Consider the following 10,715-nt stretch of genomic DNA (forward strand, 5'->3'; position numbering starts at 1 on the left):
TGGTGGACATGGGGGAGAAGGCCTCAGAGTTCCGAGCTAAAGGTTACCTAGCCATCGGCCTGGTGTACAGCCTCAAGGCTACAGACGGTGAGGGACTGCTCCCACTTTCAGCCACAGAACTCGTACAGCATTGCACCTAGGGCCAGTGCTCTGTCTCAATTGCTTAAAAACAAGTCCTCTCCTCCTCCCTTTCATTTGCCCTGATTGGACAGGTAAAAACAATGGTGGAATCTCAGTAGGATAACTTTCACCTGCTCAGTTCTTTTAAATCCGAGTGAGGTAAGGAGAGGAAGGATTTTCAAGGATTTTTTGTGACATGACCAGGAAAAGCTCCTGGCTCGAGATTCTACCCTCTCTCTCTCGCCACGGTTATCATCCACACCCGGACACACTAACAGCAAATGCCTAACTCTGATGTATGACAGTCCTACTGTACATTGCTCTCCTCTCATTACCACATTCAGCTTATCTCCACTGGAACATATGGTGTAGACAAGCTGAATATTCATGACATAATGCACCATAATGTGAGTATCCTTCCCTCCCTTCTTCCTGAACATAATCACTCTCCTCTGGTTTCTCATTCTCTCCATCTCCTTTCTCTGCTCCCATCTGTTGTTCACTGTATTTCACTCGCTCTTTAATGCTTTCTCAATTTACAAGTGGCTCTCGCATATGCTTCTTCTCTCCTCTTTTTACTACTTTCTTTCCATTCATCTGGCCACTCTTTCTATTCTCATTTTATCCTTCATCTCTCATATCTCCTCTCCGTCTCCCACACTGCTCAATCCCCCTCAGGTTTCTCTCTCGCTCTGTCCCTCTCTCTCTCTCTCTCTCTCTCTCTCTCTCTCTCTTTCTCTCTCTCTCTCTCTCTCTAACCCTACAGCTTCCCTAGGGGGGATGCAGGAGGAGTATCAGAAAAAGGCCCTGGGTGCGTTCCAGAGGTCAGTGAGTTTTGTAAGAATTTAGCGATTCAGATGTCACTGTGTCTCCCCTATCCCTGTCTCTGTCTCTCCCCTGCCTCTGTGTCTCCCCCTGTCTCTGTCTCTCTCCTGCCTCTGTGTCTCCCTCTGTCTCTGTCTCTCCCCTGTCTCTGTTTCCCCTCTCCCTGTGTCTCCCCTATCCCTGTCTCTGTCTCTCCCCTGCCTCTGTGTCTCCCCCTGTCTCTGTCGTTCTCCTGTCTCTGTCTCTCCCCTGCCTCTGTGTCTCCCTCTGTCTCTGTCTCCCCCTGTCTCTGTTTCCCCTCTCCCTGTGTCTCCCCCGTCTCTGTGTCTCCCCTGACTTCTGTGTCTCTCCTGTCTTCTGTGTCTCCCGTCTCTGTGTGTTCCTGGGGCCCACCTGGCCCTGGCTCCCCTAATGGAGGCAGAATCATCCTCACTCTCTTGACACATTAACTATGCAGTGGTGTAAGAGAGTCCATTTAAGCCTCTGACACAGAGAGTGTTTGGGAAGAACCATGTAAGCCAACCTCTCTCTTAGATACTGTGTCTGTCAAGTGGTTATGAGCAAGACAGGGCTGGGCGAGGCTTGTTCAGTAGGGGATGGATGGATACCTCACTCGAGGTTTGTCCCCTGGTGGTCCCAGTGTAATAGGACCTGATACTCTTTAGGATAGTGGTTCAGAAAATCCCACTGAGCTCATTAATTTCTCTGCTTTATGATATGATACTACAAGCAAGCAGCATTCTCGGTAGCAGTCATGCAAGTAAAAAATAATAATATTTGAAGGACACTTTTCCTCCTCACTCATTTCTCCGCATCTCTCTGTTTCAGGGCCCAGAGCTTGTCCCCCACAGACCACCTGGCTGCCTTCTACCTGGCCCTGGAGCTGGCTGTGTCACGACAGGTAAGGTCAAGAAACACACACACACACACACACACACACACACACACACACACACACACACACACACACACACACACACACACACACACACACACACACACACACACACACACACACACACACAGTGGCTCAGAGAATCATGATGGGACTAATCTGTGTGTGAAAGCTGGTCACACAGCACTGATACTCTTCATAGATAAAGGTGTGTGTCGTCAGTGCTCTCTGTGGGTCTAACCCCAAGAAGTTATAGAAAATGGTTAAAGACCTGGAGAATAAACTCTCCTCCTCATAGCTGCACCTTAATATTGATGATGTGGTTGTTACTGATAAGGAGCACATGGCTGAGCTCTTTAATCACCACTTGATTAAGTCAGGATTCCTATTTGACTCAGCCATGCCTCCTTGCCCATCCAACATTTCCTCATCCCCCACGCCTTCTAATGCGACTATCCCTGATGCTCACAGACACTATTGTAAACTTTAGAGTGTTTCCTATCCAAATCTACCAATTATATGCATATCATATCTTCTGGGCCTGAGTAGAAGGCGGTTTAATTCGGGCACACTTTTCATCCAAAATTCCAAATGCTGCCCCCTACCCTAGAGAAGTTAAACGCTCTACAACAACGCTTTCTTAGTGTCCAACAAGCTTCCTCCAAAACAAAGGTCATGTGGTTTGGTAAGAAGAATTGCCCCTCTCCCCACAGGTGTGATTGCTACCTCTGAGGGTTTAGAGGTTGAGGTAGTCACCTCATACAAGTACTTGGGAGTATGGCTAGACGGTACACTGCCCTTCTCTCATCACATATCAAAGCTGCAGGCTACAGTTACATCTAGACTTGGTTTCCTCTATCGTAATCGCTCCTCTTTCACCCTAGCTGCCAAAGTAACCCTGATTCGGATGACCATCCGACCCATGCTAGATTACAGAAACGTAATTTATAGATTGGCAGGTAAGGGTGCTCTCGAGTGGCTGGATGTTTTTTACCAACCAATGCTCCACCAATGCTCCTTATAGGACACATCACTGCACTCTATACTCCTCTGTAAACTGGTCAGCTACAGTATATCACAAAAGTGAGTACACCCCTCACATTTTTGTAAATATTTGAGTATATCTTTTCATGTGAAAAAATGTATTTTTCACTGAAAAAATGACACTTTGCTAAAATGTAACGTAGTGAGTGTACAGCTTGTATAACAGTGTACATTTTCTGTCCCCTCAAAATAACTCAACACACAGCCATACATGTCTAAACCGCTGGCAACAAAAGTGAGTACACCCCTAAGTGAAAATGTCCAAATTGGGCCCAAAGTGTCATCATTTTCCAGCACTGCCTTAACCCTCTTGGGCATGGAGTTCACCAGAGCCCTCTTGCACTTCTCCATGACAACATCACAGAGCTGGTGGATGTTAGAGACCTTGCACTCCTCCGCCTTCCGTTTGAGGATGCCCCACAGATGCTCAATAGGGTTTAGGTCTGGAGACATGCTTGGCCAGTCCATCACCTTTACCAGTCCCCGAAGGAAGGGGATCATGCTCTGCTTCAGTATGTCACAGTACATGTTGGCATTCATGGTTCCCTCAATGAACTGTAGCTCCCACCACCATGCTTGACTGTAGACAAGACACACTTGTCTTTGTACTCCTCACCTGGTTGCCGCCACACACGCTTGACACCATCTGAACCAAATAAGTTTATATTGGTCTCATCAGACCACAGGACATGGTTCCAGTAATCCATGTTCTTAGTTTGCTTGTCTTCAGCAAACTGTTTGCGGGCTTTCTTGTGCATCATCTTTAGAAGAGGCTTCCTTCTGGGACGACAGCCATGCAGACCAATTTGATGCAGTGTACGGCGTATGGTCTGAGCACTCAACTTCTTTGGTCGACCATGGCGAGGCCTGTTCTGAGTGGAGCCTGTCCAGTTAAACCGCTGTATGGTCTTGGCCACCGTGCTGCAGCTCAGTTTCAGGGTCTTGGTCTTGGTCTTCTTATAGCCACGGCCATATTTATGTAGAGCAACAATTCTTTTTTTTCAGATCCTCAGAGAGTTCTTTGCCATGAGGTGCCATGTTGAACTTCTAGTGACCAGTCAGTATGAGGGAGTGTGAGAGCGATGACACCAAATTTAACACACCTGCTCCCCATTCACACCTGAGACCTTGTAACACTAACGAGTCACATGACACCGGGGAGGGAAAATGGCAAATTGGGCCCAATTTGGACATTTTCACTTAGGGGTGTACTCACTTTTGTTGCCAGCGGTTTAGACCTTAATGGCTGTGTGTTGAGTTATTTTGAGGGGACAGCAAATTTACAAGCTGTACTCTCACTACTTTACATTGTAGCAAAGTGTCATTTCTTCAGTGTTGTCACATGAAAAAATATACTCAACTGTTTACAGAAATGTGAGGGGTGTATTTACTTTTGTGATATACTGTATGTATAACTGTTGCAAGACCCACTGGTTGATGGTTATTTATAAAACCCTCTTAGGCCTCACTCCACCCTATCTGAGATATCTACTGCAGCCCTCATCCTCCACATTCAACGCCTGTTCTGCCAGTCACATCTCTGGGTCGCTCGTCTTTTCAATTCGCTGCAGCTAGTGACTGGAATGAGCTGCAACAAACAATCAAACTGGACAGTTTTATCTCAATCTCTTCATTCAAAGACTCATGGACACTCTTACTGACAGTTGTGGCTGCTTTGTGTTATGCATTGTTGTCTCTACCTTCTTGCCAATTGTGCTGTTGTCTGTACCCAAAAATGTTTGTACTATGTTTTGTGCTGCTACCATGGTGTTGTCATGTGTCGCTGTGTTGTCGTCTTAGGTCTCTCTTTTTGTAGTGTTGTGTCTCTTGTCGTGATGCGTGTTTTGTCCATTATATCATTTATTTTTTTAATCCCACCCACTGTCCCCGCAGGACGCCTTTTGCCTTTTGGTAGGCCGTTATTGTTAATAAGAATTTGTTCTTAACTGACTTGCCTAGTTAAATAAAGGTTAAATAAATAAATAAAACATTTTTTTAAACATTAGGAGTTAGCGGTGCTCATTATTCACACGGGTCACTCTAAGATCACCGCAAACCCTCTTTCTGTCTCTCTCTTTCTTTCACTCTGTCACCCTTTATATCTCTCCCCTCTCTCTGCCATACTGTATCTTCCTCTCCTCTCAACTCCAGTCTCTTCCCCCTATATTCCCCTTTCCTGTCTCTTTCTCCTCTTTTTTTCTTCCACTATAATCTCGCCTCCATCCTCCCATCCCAGAAACACAACAGTCATAAAAATAATAACACAAGGAATAAATACACAATGAGTAATGGTAGCTTGGCTATATACACACGGTACCAATACCAAGTCAATGTGCAGGGGTGCGAGGTAATTGAGGTAGATATATACATATACTGTAGGTAGGGATAAAGTGACTAGGCAACAGGATAGATGATGAACAGTAATAGCAGCGTATGTGATGAGTGAAACGAGTTAGTGTAAAAAGGGTCGATGCAGATAGTCCGGGTAGCTATTTGGTTGACTCTTTATCAGTCTTATGGCTTGGGTGTAGAAGCTGTTCAGGGTCCTGTTGGTTTCAGACTTGGTGCATTGGTACTGCTTGCCATGTGGTAGCAGAGATAACAGTCTATGACTTGGGTGGCTGGATTTTGACCATTTTTAGGGCCTTCCTCTGAAACTGCCAGGGATAGAGGTCCTGGATGGCAGGGATATCGGGCCCAGTGATGTACTGGGCCATAAGCACTACCCTCTGTATCGCTTTGCGGTCGGATGCCAAGCAGTTGCCATACCAAGTGGTGACTTATTCAGTCAAGATGCTAAGAGGGAGAGAGAGAGAGAGAGAGGGAGAGAGAGAGAGAGAGAGTCACCGCTCGGTATGGCAGCTGCTTGGCATCCGACCGCAAAGCGCTACAGAGGGTACCTTTATTGGCCAAATAATTACATAATAAAAGCACAAACCTTGTTTCATTTTTAGCTACCTAGAAAGTTAAAAACAAGCACCCTTCCTCGCCCACTGTACATAGAACCCTCTGACCACACCCCTACAAAATCCCCAAGAATATTCACCAGCCCACCATATACATGGTCCAGTGTCAGCTGAGCCCACACCAGCCCCACCATCACAGCTCTGGTGTCCGTACACCCTGCCCCCTGCTTCTCATGTTTACTGGTCTTCCACATTGCCATGTTTACCTGCCCCAATGGGTAGTTTACTAGGCTGTCCCATTGCCTGTTGGCTATACTATACCTAAGCCCTCCAATGTATAGGTCCAGGGTCAGCTCCAACCCCAGGCCTGTCCACCACCCACCCAGTACAGAAACAACCCTACCAGACTGGAACAACCCTACCAGTCTCCTAATCCCCACAGAACAGGTGCCCCCTCCCCACTAATGGATCAAGAGCCGACTCGTACCTGTTCGTAGCGATAGCCCCATGAATAATCCTCCACTGTAGCTCAGCAATACGTTTCTCTATGGGAGGCTTATACAGGGAGCGCCAACATCCTCTCAGAGAAGAGCCTGTCCCAACCCCCCCCCACCCCCACCTTGTTGCTCTCAGCCCATGCAGATGGTCTTTCTAAACCACCTTGACAGCCACCGTGTAGAGCCTTTTTGCTGGCTGTGCAACAGGACTCCAGCTCTGAAGTCTTGAATGATAGGATCATTTCCTCACCCTCCTGGTGTTCCTCTGCAGCGGCAGTAATGTTGAAAGGAGGCAGGTCAGTGTCGTTTGTGGTTAGACAGTCCAGTCTCTGCCTACTCCCCAGCAGCTCTCTGAACAAGCCCAGTAGTGCAGCACGGACCCCTTCCACCAGCTGCTGCAGAAGCCTGGTTGAATTTATGGAGGAAGCCACTACCCTCTGTAACCACTGCCGGAAGCTCAGTCACTATCACGCCCGCCCCTTAACTCCCTGCCACGGTAACCTCCGCTACATTAACAATAACATCCTCAACATTAACATCAACTGTATGGATGACAGAATCTGGCAATGCCGATGTTTGAGGTTGAGTCTGGACCAGGGGTGGAGGCCGGGCCTGCTCTCTCATTTGCGCTGGCAAATTTCCCTTAGCGTGTGCGCTCTAGCATCAGGTCACCATCGGGAATGAACGGTGGCACATTGGATATAGTAACCCTTGTAGCCGGGGAGAAAAGCGTTGTGATCAGCCGGTTGATAAGACTCTCCTCTTTCAGAAACACAACCACTGCTTTATTCATTCGCGAAGCAGTTGAAAATGTTTCATAGCCAACCTGTTATCCCACAGCGAGGAGAACATTCTCCACCGTCACCTTCGGCTCAGGCAGGGACGGCGTTTCCACGTGAGACGTCATCCCCACTCCCAGCGACTAACTCCCTGGCAATGAAGGCTATGTCACCACTAAAATAAATCTAAATCTTTCAGGGTAAAATATAAAGAAATTACCAATAAATGAACAGTAAATAATGTGAGAAGACACACATCAGGGAATGATGTAAAAAAAAAAGTTAAAAAAAATAATAATAATCTGAAGGAAATTGAATGTCAAGGGTGGATTTGTGACGTGAGGTTTGGAGGGGACAGGTAGGGGAGTGGAGAAGTAGAGGGGAGGGATGAGGAGAGGAGATGGAGGGTAGGGAGGAGGAGGAGAAATCAAATCAAATGTATTGATCACATACACGTGTTTAGCAGATGTTATTGCGGGTGGAGCGAAATGCTGGTGTTTCTCTCTAACAATGCAGTAATTTCTAACAGTTTCACAATAATATACACAAATCCAAAGAAAAGGAATTGAATTAAGAATATATAAATATTTGGATGAGCAATGTCAGAGCGGCATAGACTAAGATACAGTAAAATAGAATACAGTATATACTTATGAGATGAGTAATGTGAAATATGTAAACATTATTAAAGTGACCAGTGTTCCGTTATTAAAGTGGCCAGTGATTTCAAGTCTATATATACAGTTGAAGTCAGAAGTTTACATACACCTCAGCCAAATACATTTAAACTCAGTTTTTCACAATTTCTGACATTTAATCCTTGTAAAAAATTCCCTGTTTTAGGTCAGTTAGGATCACCACTTTATTTTAAGAGTGTGAAATGTCAGAATAATAGTAGAGAGAATGACTTATTTCAGCTTTTATTTCTTTCATCACATTCCCAGTGGTCAGAAGTTTACATACACTCAATTAGTATTTGGTAGCATTGCCTTTAAATTGTTTAACTTTGGTCAAACGTTTTGGGTAGCCTTCCACAAGCTTCCCACAATAAGTTGGGTGAATTTTGGCCCCTTACTTCTGACAGAGCTGGTGTAACGGAGTCAGGTTTGTAGACCTCCTTGCTCGCACACGCTTTTTCAGTTCTGCCCACAAATCTTCTATGGGATTGAGGTCAGGGCTTTGTGATGGCCACTCAAATACCTTGACTTTGTTGTCCTTAAGCCATTTTGCCACAACTTTGGAAGTATGCTTGTGGTCATTGTCCATTTGGAAGACCCATTTGCGACCAAACTTTAACTTCCTGACTGATGTCTTGAGATGTTGCTTCAATATATCCACATACTTTTCCTTCCTCATGAAGCCATCTATTTTGTGAAGTGCATCAGTCCCTCCTGCAGAAAAGCACCCCCACAACATGATGCTGCCACCCCCGTACTTCACGGTTGGAATGGTATTCTTCGGCTTGCAAGCCTCCCTCTTTTTCCTCAAAAGATAATGATGGTCATTATGGCCAAACAGTTATATTTTTGTTTCATCAGACCAAAGGACATTTCTCCAAAAAGTAAAATCTTTGTCCCCACGTGCAGTTGCAAACCGTAGTCTGGCTTTTTTATGGTGGTTTTGGAGCAGTGGCTTCTTCCTTGCTGAGCGGCCTTTCATGTTATGTCAATATAGGACTCGTTTTACTGTGAATATAGATACTTTTGTACCTGTTTCCTACAGAATCTTCACAAGGTCCTTTGCTGTTGTTCTGGGATTGATTTGCACTTTTCGCACCAAAGTACGTTCATTTCTAGGAGACAGAACGTGTCTCCTTTCTGAGTGGTATGACGGTTGTGTGGTCTCATGGTGTTTATACTTGCGTACTATTGTTTGTACAGATGAATGTGGTACCTTCAGGCGTTTGGAAATTGCTCCCAGGGATGAACCAGCCTTGTGGAGGTCTTCAATATTTTTCCGGGGTCTTGGCTGATTTCTTTTGATTTTCCCATGATGTCAAGCAAAGAGGCACTGAGTTTGAAGGTAGGCCTTGAAATACATCCACAGGTACACATCCAGTTGACTCAAATGATGTCAATTAGCCTATCAGAAGCTTCTAAAGCCAAGACATAATTTTCTGAAATTTTCGAAGCTGTTTAACAGCACAGTCAACTTAGTGTATGTAAACCTCTGACCCACTGGAATTGTGGTACAGTGAAATAATCTGTCTTTAAACAATTGTTGTCAAAATTACTTGTGTCATGCACAAAGTAGATTTCCTAACCGACTAGCCAAAACATTAGTTTGTTAACAAGAAATTAGTGGAGTGGTTGAAAAAGCTGAGTTTTAATGACTCCAACCTAAGTGTATGTAAACGTCCGACTTCAACTGTATAAAGTGCTACTGATGGCTATTTAACATTCCGATGGCCTTGAGATAGAAGCTGTTTTTCAGTCTCGGTTCCAGCTTTGATGCACCTGCATTGACCTCACCTTCTGGATGATAGCGGGGTGAACAGGCAATGGCGCGGGTGGTTGTTGTCCTTGATGATCTTTTTGGCCTTCCTGTGACATCGGGTGCTGTAGGTGTCCTAGAGGTTAGGTAGTTTTCCCCCGGTGATGCGTTGGGCAGACCACACCACCCTCTGGAGAGGGAGGTGAGGAGCATAGAGGAGAAGGAGAGGTGGGAGAAAAGTGAAGAGAAGGTTGAGGAGGAGAGGGATAGGAGAGCAGAGTGGAGAGAGAGGGATTGTGAATCATAAATTATATTCAATAACAACCATTGTAATATAAAACTCCCAGGTGACTCTTACTACCAAATACTGTCTCCGATGAGATTCATCTGCTGGACAGTATTGATACACATACTCACAACCATCCACACAAACACACACCACTAACATACGCTACAAAAGTATGTGGATACCTGCTATTCAAACATGTCATGGTCCCCCCTTTGCTGCTATAACAGCCTCCACTCTTATGGGAAGGCTTTCCACTAGATGTTGGAACATTACTGCGGGGACTTGCTTCCATTCAGCCACAAGCATTAGTGAGGTCGGGCACTGATGTCGGGCGATGAGGCCTGGCTCGCAGTTGGTGTTCCAATTCATCCCGAACGTGTTCGATGGGGTTGAGGTCAGGGCTCTGTGCGGGCCAGTCAAGTTCTTCCCCACCGATCTCGACAAACCATTTCTCTATGCACCTTGCTTTGTGCATGGGGGCTTTGCTGAAAAAAGGACATTTTATACACCTTACAGCAATGGGTGTGGCTGAAATTGCCAAATCCACTAATTTGAATGCTTTTGGCCATGTAGTGTATACCATTGATTTCTGGCAGCAGTAGACTACTGAAAAGGACCTGATATTGGTCATTACCTGGTATATTTAAGCAGGTGTTAACAACTAAGTTCTGTTTGATCATGTATCTACTCCATCAGAGATCTGATTGGCTGAGCTGGGAGAGACATTAGCATAGATATAATAACCCTGTTATATCTGTGATTGGTTGTCACAAGATAGGCATGTATGGGGGGAAAATCCATAAACACTGATGAGCAAGTACATGAGCTATTTGCCTTGAACCTATGTGAAGGGTAAAGGTTAGGGATTAGTGATTAAAATAAAATATTTGTTCTGAAAGGGCTTGCTACTGTAACATTGTAGCCAGA

The 10,715-nt window shown here is 45.3% G+C and overlaps 1 long non-coding RNA gene across 1 annotated transcript; it reads left to right on the plus strand.

The window, feature by feature from the left end:
- Position 1: 1 nt before the first annotated feature.
- LOC135525701 (uncharacterized) lies at positions 2-1,810 on the plus strand. Its single transcript, XR_010453207.1, has 3 exons — positions 2-87; positions 799-944; positions 1,774-1,810. It is a non-coding gene; the product is annotated as an uncharacterized LOC135525701 (long non-coding RNA).
- Positions 1,811-10,715: the final 8,905 nt, after the last annotated feature.

Source organism: Oncorhynchus masou, chromosome 32 (assembly GCF_036934945.1).
Source record: "Oncorhynchus masou masou isolate Uvic2021 chromosome 32, UVic_Omas_1.1, whole genome shotgun sequence".
NCBI lineage: Eukaryota > Metazoa > Chordata > Actinopteri > Salmoniformes > Salmonidae > Oncorhynchus > Oncorhynchus masou.